This window comes from Oncorhynchus mykiss, chromosome 10, assembly GCF_057628025.1.
Source record: "Oncorhynchus mykiss isolate SJ-2025 chromosome 10, ASM5762802v1, whole genome shotgun sequence".
Taxonomy (NCBI): domain Eukaryota; kingdom Metazoa; phylum Chordata; class Actinopteri; order Salmoniformes; family Salmonidae; genus Oncorhynchus; species Oncorhynchus mykiss.
The window spans coordinates 59,578,957-59,592,922 of record NC_143031.1 but is presented as its reverse complement, the minus strand read 5'-3'; the positions used below and the strand labels follow the sequence as shown (position 1 = coordinate 59,592,922).

Below are 13,966 nucleotides of genomic sequence, written 5' to 3'. Positions count from 1 at the left end.
TGCATGCACACACAGGCTTCACACAGACAGACAGACAGACAAACGTTTTACATACTTGAACATCTTCAGATTCATGGTAACCATGACTACCCGATAAAGAAAATTAGAGCCTCACACTCTAGTAGCGCAGATGCAACAATTTAATAACCAACGTTTCACCAGACAAGCTGTCTTCATCAGGGTATAATGACAAACACTGCGGGTTACTAATTTATATAATTTGGAAGGACACACAGGTGTCTGTAATCATGGCCGGGCGTGGCTTGATGTCACTGGTTGATATACAGATATAAATAGAACATATAAAAAGCATGAATGGATATATGATCATAAATACAATGTAGCTACATAGGCCTACAAAACATTTATAATCAATAGAAAAATCACAAGAATGGCTTCAGGTCAAAGTCTATGTTGAGACCAAAGGGAGCAAGTGTCTTTAAATTAAATATCCAGGCAGCCTCTCCTTTTAACAATAAATTGTCAAGGTCTCCCCCTCTCCTAGGGGAGGTGTTAGATGCTGATATAGCGAAGGGACGAAATAGAGTGGACCGCTTCCAAAAAGTGGGCCGCAACTGGGTATATCGAGTTAATTCGCTCTTAGTTCCACTCACATAATTTTTACCACAAGGACAAGTTATAAGATAAATAACTGCCTTGGTGGAGCATGATAACACCTTTGATTGGGATCTGTTTCCCTGTTTGAGGGTGTTAGAAGGATATACGTTTGTAAATGCCATGACATTGAGCACAGCAATAACACTTGTAGTTTCCATTCAGTAGAAGAGTAAATAGAAGTCTTGTAGTGATGCGTCATTCGCGAAGAGCCGGCTCTTGTAGGTGAACGTTGGGAGCCGACTTGCATATCAGAAGAGACAAATCTGTTTATAACAATATACAAAAATTAAGATATGAATAATCAAAAGATTTAAATCAATAGAATTAACAAATTCAAAGAATGAAAAAATAAATAAATAATATTTATATAGGCTTAAATGCTCAAGTGCACACACATTCCTTCTGACTGTCTGCTCAGACTAACAGCCTCACCTGTTGTTCCTGTCAATCAGACACGCAGTGTCAACCAATGAACCAAAGATGCGTGAGGGAGGGCCGAGCCAAATCACTCATTGTCACAAACTATGAGTGAGAGAGAGGAGAGAGAGGAAGCCGAGGAGAGAGAGGAAGGACAGCTGTGAAAACAACAGCTGGAAAATGAGTCGGAAGCGCAGTAGCATTTGGATGCATTTTAATAATGTAGATAAACAATGTTAGAGCACAGTGTAGAATTTGCCAAAACAAAATCTCATATAAAGCCGGTTCTACGCACAACCTACACCGGCATATGCGAACTGTGCACCCAACTGTGAAGCTAGCTGTAGTGGAGCTTCGAGAAACTAGTGGGCCTACTAGTGATAGTGGTGGAGCCAGCATCTCCGCACATGTATGCACTCAGTCAAGTAGGCCTACTCCGCGACCCACAGCAACGCAGTCTTCTATGGACCAGTTTATGCCAAAGTCTATGTCTGTAGCAAAACAAGGCCAAATTGATATTGCATTGGCTACAATGATTGCCACCGATTTCCAGCTATTTTCGATTGTGGAGGACAGAGAATTTAGAAATTATAGCAATAGTCTAAATCCAATGTACACAATTCCAAGCAGGAAAACCCTTTCAAAATCACTTATTCCACAACCGGTACGAGAGCACACAGGCTTCAGTGCGGGAAAGAGTCCAAAAAGCTACTACAGTTTCTGTGGCAGGTAATATTAATGTACTTATCCTCTGCAGCAGAGGTAACCCTGGGTTTTCCATTCTTGTGGCAGTCCTCATGTGAGCCAGTTTCATCATAGCGCTTGATGGTTTTTGCGACTTCACTTGAAGATACTTTCAAAGATCTTGAAATGTTCTGGATTGGCAGACCTTCATGTCTTAAAGTAATGATGGATTGTCTTTTCTCTTTGTTTATTTGAGCTGTCCCTGCATAATATGGACCTGATCTTTTACCAAATTGGGTTATCTTATGTATACCCCCCACCTTGTCACAACACAACTGATTGGCTCGAACGCATTAAGAAGGAAAGAAATTCCACACATTTTTCCACAAACATTTAACAAGGCACAGGCATGATTCCATATGTGTTATTCACTATTATTCTACATTGTAGAAAATAGTCAAAATAAAGAAAAACCCTTGAATGATTAGGTGTGTCCAAACTTTTAACTGGTACTGTATATATAAAAAATGGACATGACCGGGCCTGTTTTTTTTTTTAAAGACATTTGCAACATTTTTCTTTGTAATAATCATCTATATTTAGCATTTGGCTGACCAATGGGCAGTGACTGGCCCCTCTACCAAGATGGACCAGCCGGATTTCTGATTGGCTGAGCTGATGTGGCGTAAATTCACATTCAAAGTCAAACGCAAATCATCGACGAGTGCGAGACCCGCTCTGACTCTGTCAGTCACTCAGACAAAATAGAAAAATCGGGAAGGTGGTGCAGAAAAAGTTAAAGAGACCAATAAAGGTATCTCGAGGACAATGCTGCTAAATGTGTGAAGTCAACCAACTTATTTGCTGAAAGTTCTGGTTCTGCTGGTCCGAGTGCTGTCTCTGAGAAATGACAGATCAGCTGTTGTGCAGTCAAGGTAGGAAGAAAACAGAGAATGACACACTCACGCACACTGACACAGCTCATTTAGGGCTAATATTTTGGCTGCATATTGTAGGAAATATATTCATACTTAATTTAGTAGGCTAATTAGGGAATGGGGATTCGGGGGAACATTTAGACACTGGGCTACTTACGATATAGCCTAAGGTCATTAGATTGTTTACGGTGCATTCGGAAAGTATTCAGACCCCTTGACTTTTTCCACATTTTATTACGTTTCATTTTGTTACATTACAACCTTCTTCTAAAATGGATTAATCGAGACATAATATCCCCATATATTGATCTATACACAATACCCCATAATCACAAAGCAAAAACACGTTTTTGAATTTATATGAATTTAAAAAACTGACAATTGACATTTACAAAAGTATTCAGATTCTTTACTCAGGACTTTGTTGAAGCACCTTTGGCAGCGATTACAGCCTCCAGTCTTATTGGGTATGACGCTACAAGCTTAGCACACCTGTACTTGGGGAGTTTCTCACATTCTTCTCCAGAGATCCTCTTAAGCTCTGTCAGGTTGGATGGGGAGCGTTGCTGCACAGCTATTTTCAGGTTTCTCCAGAGATGTTCGATAGGGTTCAAGTCGGGGCTGGCTGGGCCACTCAAGGACATTCAGAGACTTGTCCCAAAGCCACTCCTGGGTGTGTGCTTAGGGTCGTTGTCATGTTGGAAAGTGAACATTCACCCCAGGCTGAGGTCCTGAGCACTCTGGAACAGGTTTTAATCAAGTATCTCTGTGTACTTTGCTCCGTTCATCTTTGCCTCAATCCTGACTAATCTCCCAGTCCCTGCCTCTGAAAAACATCTCCACAGCGTGATTCTGACCCACCACCATGTTTCACAGCAAGGATGGTGCCAGGTTTCCACCAGATGTGAAGCTTGGCATTCAGGCCAAAGAGTTCAATCTTGGTTTCATCAGACCAGAGAATCTTGTTTCTCATGGTCAGAGAGTGCTTTGGGTGCATTTTGGCAAACTCCAAGCTGTCATGTGCCTTTTACTGAGGAGTGGCTTCCGTCTGGCCACTCTACCATAAAGCCCAATTGGTGGAGTGCTGCAGAGATGGCGGTCCTTCTGGAAGGTTCTCCCATCTTCACAGAGGAACTCTGGAGCTGTGTCAGAGTGACCATCAGGTTCTTGGTCACCTCCCTGACCAAGGCCCTTCTCCCCGATTGCTCAGTTTGGCTGGGCGGCCAGTTCTAAGAAGAGTCTTAGTGGTTCCAAACTTCTTCCATTTAAGAATGATGAAGGCCAATGTGTTCATGGGGACCGTCAGTGCTGTAGAATTTTTTGATACCGTTCCCCAGATCTGTGCCTTGACACAATCCTGTCTCGGAGCTCTACGGACAATTCCTTCGACCTCATGGCTTGGTTTTTGCTCTGACATGCACTGTCAACTGTGGGACCTTATATAGACAGGTGTGTGCCTTTCCAAATCATGTCCAATCATTTGAATTTACCACAGGTAGACTCCAATCAAGTTGTAGAAACATCTCAAGGATGATCAATGACAACAGGCTGCACCTGAACTCAATTTTCGAGTCTCATTTACTTATGTAAATAAGGTATTTCTGTTTTTTTTTATTTTTAATACATTTGCAAACATTTCTAAAAACCTGTTTTCGCTTTATCATTATGGGTTATTCTGTGTAGATTGATGAGGATTTTTTTTAACGTAATCCATTTCAGAATAAGGCTGTAATGTAACAAAATGTGTAAAAAGGGAAGGGGTCTGAATACCTACCGAATGCACTGTATAACACAAGGGTAAAGCAATAGCCACCTACTAGACATTTATACCGTGCTTTTTACTATTCACAAGTCATTATTTACATTTTAGTCATTTAGCAGAAGCTCTTATCTAGAGCGACTTACTTGCTTTCGAGTGCATTAATGTTAAGTTAGCTAGGTTGGACAGCCACATATCACAGACATTGCAAGTACACTTTTCCTACATAAAGTAGTTATCAGCAAAGTCTGAGCTGGGGGGCGGGCGAGGGGGTTAAGTGGAAGTGGTGGTTCAGGAAAGTAATAATAAAAAATATAAAAAATGGGGTGGGGGGGGGGGTCGAGAGGAGGAGGAGGATTATTTAAGATACTCTTTCAAGATGTAGGGATTCAGGTGCTTTCAGAAGATGGGCAGGGACTCTGCTGTCCTAGCTTCAGAGGGAAGCTGGTTCCACCATTTGGGTACCAGGACAGAGAAGAGTTCAGACCAGAGGTGGGAGAACGGAGTGCTTGTGATGGGGTGTAAGGTTTTAGCATAGCCTGAATGTAGGGAGGGGAAGTTCCTCTTGCTGCTCTGTAGGCAAGAACTATGGCCTGCTAGTGGATTCGAGCTTTGACTGAATACCAGTGGAGTTTGTAGAGGAGAGGGGTGACATGGGAGAACTTGGGAAGAATGAAAACCAGGCAGGCTGCAGTATTATGGGTAAGTTGCAGGGGTTTAATGGCACAAGCAGGGAGCTCAGCCAACAGCGAGTTGCAGTAGTTTACACGGGAGATGACAAGTGCCTGGATTAGGACCTGCACAACTTCCTTTTTGAGGTAGGGTCGTACTCTACGGATGATGTAGAGCATGAACCTGCCGGAGCGAGTCACTGTTTTGATGTTTGCAGAGAACGACAGGTTGTTGTCCAGACAAGGTTATTTTCAATCTGGGAGGACGACACTGGAGTTGTCAACCATGATAGATAGGTATTTGAGCAGGCAGGCCTTCCCCGGGAGGAAGAGTAGCTCTGTCTTGTCGAGGTTGAGCTGGAGGTGGTGGGCCGACATCCAAGCTGAGATATCTGCCAGGCACGCAGAGCTGCGTGCTGCCACCTGGGTGTCAGAAGGGCAGAAGGAGGATATTCTTTATCCCTTTACACTTGTGTGTATAAGGTAGTAGTTTTGGAATTGTTAGGTTAGATTACTCATTATTACTGCATTGTCGGAACTAGAAGCACAAGCATTTCGCTACACTCGCATTAACATCTGCTAACCATGTGTATGTGACAAATACATTTGATTTGATTTGGATTTGGAAAGTAGTCGAGTGTCATCCACATAGCAATGATAGGTGAGACCACGTGAGGATAAGATAGAGCCGAGTGACTTGGTGTATAGAGAGAAGAGAGAAGAGAGAGAGGCGCCTAGAACCAATCAGTGAGAGTACGTGGTAGGAGCGGCCTGGCAGGTAGGATGCAATCCAAGAGTGTGCAGAGGCTGAGATACCCATCCCTGAGAGGGTGGAGAGGAGAGTCTGATGGTTCACGGTGTACAAGGCAGATCGGATAGATCTAGGAGGATGAGTCAGCTTTGGCAGTTCGGAGGGCCTTCGTGACACAGAGAAGAGCAGTCTCGGTTGATTGACCAGTCTTGAAGCCGGATTGGTCAGGGTCAAGAGGATCGTTCTGAGAGAGATAAAAAGAATAGTTGATAAGAGACAGTGCACTCAAGTGTTTTGGAAAGAAAAGAGAGAAGGGATACAGGTCTATAGTTTTTGACGACAGATGAGTCGAGTGTATTTCAATACAGGTCAATTTGAGGACAGTGTGTATTTTAATTGTTTAATCAATGTTTATTTGCTTTTGAATATCAGTCTCTTCAGCCCAGTGAGTGCGTTTATGAGCTGAAGTAACAAGTGACTCTGGTGTCGGATTACATTGCATAGGCACTGAAAGGCGCAGCATTGTCAAATTAAGTGCAATGCTGGAAATCTATCTGCATCCAAATAAACTAGTCCTGGCACCGTTCTTTGGCAAAACACAAAAGGTTGTATATTGAATTCAATAGGGGGGGGGGGGGGGGGGGGGAATTAACCTGGCGCACACAGAAAACACATGAATCACAGTTTCACTCAAAACACCGAAAGGACACCCCTGTCCGACTCCCGGTTCAACCCGTGCCAACCAGCTGTTAGTGGCCAGGGCTCCATGTAGAACCCTCCACTGGAGGTCCTCCATCTAAAACCCACCATATTCTCCGCCCCACCGCCACTGATATGCCTTCACTCCTTTTAGGCTCCTAATATTCCTCACCTTAATGCAGAGGTTGTAGACGGCTTTACCTCCCACCCCCTCAAACTCCCCCATGCTCGGAGTGTTAAAATCTAAGTCCTCCCGACCCGCTTGCCAGTCCCCAGTCTCTGCCGTCACCTGCAGTGGCGGAAACATTGGTGGCTCTCAGCATCGCAGAGTAAAAGTCTGAGAGACCTGCTGTCCTCAACCTCTCCAGCTTTATGAGGAACAGCCCTAATCCGCTAGCCGCTGATGGCGGGGATGGCCCGACCATAAAAAGTCCACCAGCTTGCATTGCAGGTCTGCGAGCAGACCAGCAGGGGGAGGATTGAGGACAGTCAGTTTATGCCACAGGGAAGATGCTACCAGGTTGTTGATTATCAGTACCCTCCCTCTATATGACACTTGGGACAGAAGACACCTCCACCTGGCCAGTCTTAACACCACTGCTTGTGACAGCCCCTCCCAGTTCTTCCTGACCCACCTCTCGGAGCCCAGGTACCCCCAAAATGTTAAGCCCTTCACAACCCCACTGCAAACTCCCTGGAAGCAGAAGAGGGGCCATATCCACCCATGCACCACATAACAGAGCTTTGCTCTTGCCCCAGTTTACCTTAGCTCACAAAGCTCCCTCGTACACCTTCAGACTAGTCTCTAGTGCCTGCATATTCTGACCATCCTGGATACGCCATTTGCATACACTGACACTGCTATGCCTGTCAACACACCCATGCCTGTCCAGCACACTCCCTGCAGTCTCCTGTGTAGCAGGCCCAAAAAAGGCTCCATAGCTAGTGTATATAACTTCCCTGATAGAAGGCATCATTGTCTGATGCCCCATCTCACCCAGACTGGCTTACTGAGCCCCCCCCCACCTTGACCATATATGACGCCCCAGCATACAATATCTTCACACAGGTCAAAAACATTTCCACAAACCCAAACACAGATATCACATTAAACAGATAATCATGGTCCACTCTATCAAAAGCCTTCTCTTGATCTAAAGAGACCAGTCCAAAGTTCACCTTAGAACCTCTTGACAAGTCCAACATGTCCCTGATTAAGAACAAGTTGTCCGTGCTTGAGCGTCCCAGTATACAATGTGTCTGGTCCTTGTGTACTATAGAGTTCAGATGGGACTTCAGTCTGACCTAGGCAAATATATTGTAGTCAGCATAGAGCAATGCCAAAGGCCTCCAGTTCTTAAGTTCACACAAGTTCCCTTTTTTGGCAGGAGAGTCAGTGCCGCCCGACGGTAGCTCATTAGCAACTCTCCTACCCAGACGCATTCACGAAAAAGAAGTCTAGTCCAACTATTCCCCAGAATTGTGTTTAAAACTCCACTGGGAGTCCATCTACCCCCGGTGCACGGCCGGGGGACATCTGGGTTACGGCCTCTGCCAGTTCATGGGATAACAGAGGAATGTCCATTTCATCCCTCTGTGCCAGAGAGAGCTTAGGGAGTTCTGCAAACAAGACCTGAGCACACATAGGATCACACATTTCTGCCCTATACAACTCAGTATAAAACTCCACAGTCCACTCCCGCATCTCCCCCACCACAGAGGTCACCCGCCCATCAGACAGCCGTAGACAATGCATGCCCTTGACTTCACCACTCTGTCTTTCCAAACCAAAGAAGAAGGATCTGGGAGTGTCCTTGAGCATGGAGAACATAGCTCTTACAAGTGCTCCCTTTGCTTTAACCTGGAAAAAACTTCCCAGGTCTCGACGTAATTAAGCTAAATTAGCCTGGAGGACTACATTTCCTTGCCCCACCATCTCTACCTCCATCTCACTAATACTATGCTCGAGTTCCCTCAATACTTTCCTACCCTCTGAGGATGAGAGAGCTGTAGACTGTTGACAGAAAAGCCGAATTTGTACTTTTCCCACATCCCACCATTGACTCAGACTTATACTCCTGTCTTTGCTGCCCCAACCTTTCCCCAAAAAATCTGGAAATCTGAGAAAAAAGTGTCATCTTGTAAAAGCTTTACATTAAACTTCCAATAGGATTCATGCCGAGGCCCTGGTGAAATAGACAGCCTAGCCATGGTTATGTGGCGATCCGAAAACCCCACCGGGAGAATGGTAGCGCCCAACAGCCTATTGCTCTGATTCCTGGACGTGTAAAAACTATCAAGTCGGGCTGCACTCACCCTAGCCCCAAATACCTTCACCCATGTATACTGTCTTGTGTCAGGATGTCGAGTTCTCCAAACATCCACGAGGTCGAACTGATTAATGATGTCCCTTAACACTCCCGCTGACCCTGAATGAGGCTCTTCCCCATTTCTGTCTTTCTCAAAATCCATTGTACAGTTCCAGTCCCCGCCGACCACCAGCGTCTCCTCATGCGCTACCTGTGAGAGTTCCTGTCTAAGACACTCAAATAGAACCCCCACTCGTTCTCCCTGTGTTAGGCGCATACACATTTATAAAGACAAAACCCATGTTGTTAATTTCTGCTTTCACAATAAGCAGCCTACCCCTACATACCTCCTTTGAGGAGCACATTTTTACAGACAGCCCCGGTACAAAAAGGACTGCCACCCCTGCACTAACAGATGTGTCCCTTTCCACCAGAGCTCCCAATTGACTTCATTCACCACATCACTATGTCTCCTGCAGAAACAACCCTGTACTCTTTTTTTGTTTTACATATTCGCCCAACACACTCCTCTTTCTGGCGCCATTTATATTGAACGATCCTACCCGAAGAGTCTCCATAAGAAGTGGGGAAAAGAGCCAGCAAAGAAAGACACCAATAGCAAAACTCAAAAATCCCCAGTGCCAGAAAAAACATATTCATCTAAACAACATCTGAAGGTAGACTTCCTCAACCTAAACCGTTTCTTGGGTGAGAGGACACCATGCCCCTCATTTGTCATAGCATGTTGTACTGATCTTACAAACTTTCTCGGATCAGAAAAAAAGATGAACTTTTTTCCCCTTGTTCCCATTCAGGAACCTTGTCAGTTCCCTCACGGTGTACTTTGACAATTCTGCTTGACTGTACCCTCACCTTGTCTACGGCCTTTATGTGGGCACACAAAGCTCTTATGACGTAAATCCCCTCACTCAAAACACCATAGACTATCTGTGCTGGCAAACCCTGTGTAGAGCCTCTCCCCATGCCTCACTTTCAAATGCACATTTAGCTGTGGCTCATTGTTATTCAGAAACATGAACACTTGCCTCCGGAACGAAACAACATGCTTAACGGCATCTGCCTGAAAACCTGCCAACAGTACACGAAAACCACTAGCAAACTTACCAAAACAACTCAGCTCTTTCCTGATTTGATCATCCACAATAAACAGAGCCACATTTGCAACTACCACCCTGGTCGAAGGGGTAGAAAGAGGCAAAATTGGCACCAACACACCCCTTACAAATATTCCACTAGCAATGAGCCTACACACCAAATTTGCTATTTTCATGAACACAACCACAACTTTGTTCATTCTGGAAGCAGAATGTATAAATTCAGCTCTTACCTGCTCACCGACCGCGAGCAGAACCTCCTCCACCTTAACTCCATTCTCAGGAACACACCTGAATCCATGCCGTGTCGACAGAGTCTCCTCCGCGCTAGGCTGAGAAGTCATCACGCACACCACACCTTCCAAACCCCAGGAAACGAAAACTCTGTCCTCTTCCACCCTTTGAAAAAACAGTGGGTACAGCTAAAACAAACGGTGCATTAACCCTCCACCACAGAAAACAAACAGTGCATTCACCATTGAAATTAAAATTGAAAGAAAAGACCAAGGAGAGAATCAAGAAAATAAGTTAGGAGAGAGCCCTCCACAGCAAACACCCAAACTCACACAAATAATTCCCAGCATGCACTGCGAGAGAGAAAGAGAGAGCGAGGAACTGGCAGTCTCTCCTTGTCTCTCACTGTTTTCTTGTATTGAATTATATGTAGCTTAATATTTAAACACTTAGCTAAATGGACAGGGGGGAACACTTGACATGTACTCATTTGAAATGTGTAGTTAGGCTGTTATAGATGCCCATAGGCTCAGATAATACCTTTCTTTAACCATTACTCCCACATGAATAAACCATTTACTAATCATTAGCAAAGTCATTTTGCAGTCCCTAATCTAAAGTGAGTGCTATTTATACTTTATGTATACTTTTGAAGTGTTTTGAGTCACCTGTCTAATCTCTCACAAAAAAAAGATGGGCATGCCATTGGTAGACAAAAGGTAGGTGTGGCTGAATTTTTGTCCCAGTCCACCCCTGGGCAGAGTAACTTCCACTGTCCGGCTGTGGCTCAACTTACCCCAAGAGACCACTTTTTTTTGGACAAGCTATGTTTTCAAAACTGCAATGTTTCAATGAGTTCTGACTATTTCCAGGGATACAAAACATCCTGAAATATTTGTCGATGTATATTTGTTGAAAGAATACTATATTTCCCTTGACGGAGTGATGCTGAATGTAAAAACAAAATGGCACAACTCACCTCACTCTCCCCTACCATTCTTAACCTGTTCTTGATTACAGCAGCCTGGCCAAGAAGCCAAAAGACAGCAATAGAACCATTTTTTTTTAAACATAGGAAGTACAGAAATCACTGGTTGCTTTCTTCTAAATACATTTGGTCGAGCTTATCTTAGACTGCCTGGTGTAAAGCAACACATTGACGAGTCCAAAAAAAAGAGCAAAGCCTGCCCACCCAGCACATCAGGTAAGCCAAAACAAGCACAACAAATTTATTGAAAGAAAACAAATAATATCCCACCCACAACTGAAGTGCACAGCCTCCCTTGGGTAGATATTCCTGCAGTACCTGGTAAAAGGCTGGTGTGGATGACATTCCAGGGCTGATCCCAGTCCACCCCGGGGTGGCTTAGTCCTGCTGTGGTAATTATGTCTATCTCTGGTTCTCTAATTAAGTATCTCTGGCTGAAATTACATTTCTCAGAGCAGGAGAAAATTGCAAGTGACGCAGCTCACCTCAGTCCCCTCGATAAACACACACCTCTACACACACACACACACACACACACACACACACACATACTCTCTCTTAGCACGCATACGCACGCACACACTTATTATGACTCCTGCTGTCAGTCGTATAATTTACATAATTAGGTTAACATTTATTCCAGGTCTAATTGAGCCTTTGCTTTTCTGAGCGTGAATTGAATGCCGTGCATTTGTGCGTCACACCTTCGCATAGCCTACTTTTTCAATTTTCCCGGCACTTGGAAAGGCGTTTTCAGTAATCCTCAGCTTTTTCTCCATGTGTTTACCCTTTAGGTGATTCATGTAAATTTGTGCATCTCAAATGGCACTTCTAAAGGGAAGTCGCCAGGGGGCCTTTAAAAGGGGAGTCACCAGTTTCCCAACCCTGATGTCGGCTACACCTGCACTGTATCTGCGAGCTGTTGGCTAGAGCGCACGTGCCAATACCAGAGTGGGCACACTACCTATATAACGCAAAAAAAAATTTGAAGAAAACTATCAGTAGAGTTGAACATGTGAAGTTCCATTTAACTTGTATTTTGTATTCGGTACATGGAATTTACTATGATTCCTTATCACTTGTTGAATCCACTTCAATCCGTGTAGATGAAGGGTAGGACCCGGTTAAATAAGGATTGTTTAACTGTAACGGTGCTGGGTTTTTCATGCTCAACAGTTTCCTGTGTGTTTCAAGAATGGTCCTCCAAAGGACATCTAGTCAACTTGACACAAATGGGTGAAGCATTGGAATTAACATGGGCCAGCATCCCTGTGGAATTCTTTGTACATATTGTAGAGTCCATGTCTCAACAAATTGGGGCTGTTCTGAGGGCAAAGGGGGGTGCAAATCAATATTAAGAAGGTGTTCCTAATGTTTTGTGCACTCAGTGTACGTGATCGTATACTGCACGTGTAAGTGTTACAGTATAGCTTCCGTCCTTCTCCTCGCCCCAACCTGGGCTCGAACCAGGGACCCTCACTCACGAAGCATTTGTTACCCATCGCGTCACAAAAGCCGCGGCCCTTGAAGAGCAAGGGGAACGACTACTTCAAGGTCTCAGACCGAGTGACGTCACCGATCGAAGCGCTATTAGCGCGAACCACCGCTAACTACTAGCCGTTTCACATCGGTTACATAAGCAAGGTTTGACACCATTATGTTTTAGTCTAATCTGTTTGGGTTTCTTGTGGTCAATTTGCAGTCTCCAAATTATTTGTAATTATGTTCCAGTTCCTCGACCATCTGCTCAAGAAAAAAATCCTCCCGTGGCTGAATCTAATTGATGATCCCTGCCATAGAATCCGGCTCTCTGACAGACTATGTTTAACACTTTAGGTACGTGTGTGGGTGGGCTGTCTCAATCATAATAAATGGGTGGCCAATAAATCTTGCTGATTTAATTGCGATTAGCTATCAAGTTCTCTGCCAAGGGGTGCTTTGAATTTTAATGAAATTGCATTTTAATAATTCAGAATCTTTCTAACAAGCGAGAGAGAGAGGTGGAAACTGAGCTGCACTTCCAAACCTCCTGCCAAATGTATATTAGACACATTTCCCTCAGATTACACAGACCCACAAAGAATTTGAAAACAAATCAAATGTTGATAAACTCCCATATATATTGGGTGAAATATCACAGTGAGTCATCGCAGCAGCAATATTTGTGACCTGTTGCTACAAGAAAAGAGCAACCAGTGAAGAACAAACACCATTGTAAATACAACTTATATTTATGTGTATTTATTTTCCCTTTTGTACTTGAACTATTTACACATTGTTATAACACTGTACATAGCCATTTTATGACATTTGTCTCTATTCCTTTGAAAATGTTGTAAGTTTAATGTTTACTGTTCATTTTTGATTGTTTATTTCACTTTTGTTTATCTATGTTTCCCATGCCAATGAATCCCTTTGAATTGAAATTAAATTGAGAGCGAGAGAGAGAGAGGCAGAGACTAACCTGGCTCTTCAGTCACTGCAAGGAAAGGAAATGAACCTTCTCCGCCCCTTAGTAATCAATTTACACAATCAGGAGAGGAGGGCAGAGATTCCACAACCAGTTTAAACCCTAGAGTCGATGCCCGCGGACCGCGGAAGTTGAATTAGAATAATAAAAAAATCGCCATATAAATCTGTCAGTTTGAACTAGAGATATTTTTTTGTTGCATTGGATGTCTCTCAATCGACCACGCTAGAGCTGTTTTATCAGACCATGAGCAACAAAGAGCCACAGAACACTGCTGTGTACCTCATCGATCATTGTAAAAGTAAACATGTAA

At 44.0% G+C, this 13,966-nt stretch overlaps 2 long non-coding RNA genes across 4 annotated transcripts; both read right to left on the bottom strand.

Moving 5' to 3' along the window:
- Nucleotides 1-122: 122 nt before the first annotated feature.
- On the bottom strand, nucleotides 123-1,694 carry LOC149980100 (uncharacterized). Its single transcript, XR_016483853.1, has 2 exons — nucleotides 1,051-1,694; nucleotides 123-881 (listed from the first exon to the last, which is right to left on the bottom strand). It is a non-coding gene; the product is annotated as an uncharacterized LOC149980100 (long non-coding RNA).
- Nucleotides 1,695-4,483: 2,789 nt separating this feature from the next.
- On the bottom strand, nucleotides 4,484-13,929 carry LOC118936719 (uncharacterized). 3 transcript variants are annotated; one of them, XR_016483852.1, is made up of 3 exons: nucleotides 13,648-13,929; nucleotides 10,253-10,360; nucleotides 5,116-6,082 (listed from the first exon to the last, which is right to left on the bottom strand). It is a non-coding gene; the product is annotated as an uncharacterized LOC118936719 (long non-coding RNA). The 3 variants fall into 3 exon arrangements; XR_016483851.1 differs by lacking the exon at nucleotides 13,648-13,929 and having other exon boundaries at nucleotides 4,484-6,082; nucleotides 10,253-10,550; XR_016483850.1 differs by lacking the exon at nucleotides 13,648-13,929 and having other exon boundaries at nucleotides 4,484-6,082; nucleotides 10,195-10,360.
- Between the last annotated feature and the right edge of the window lie 37 nt (nucleotides 13,930-13,966).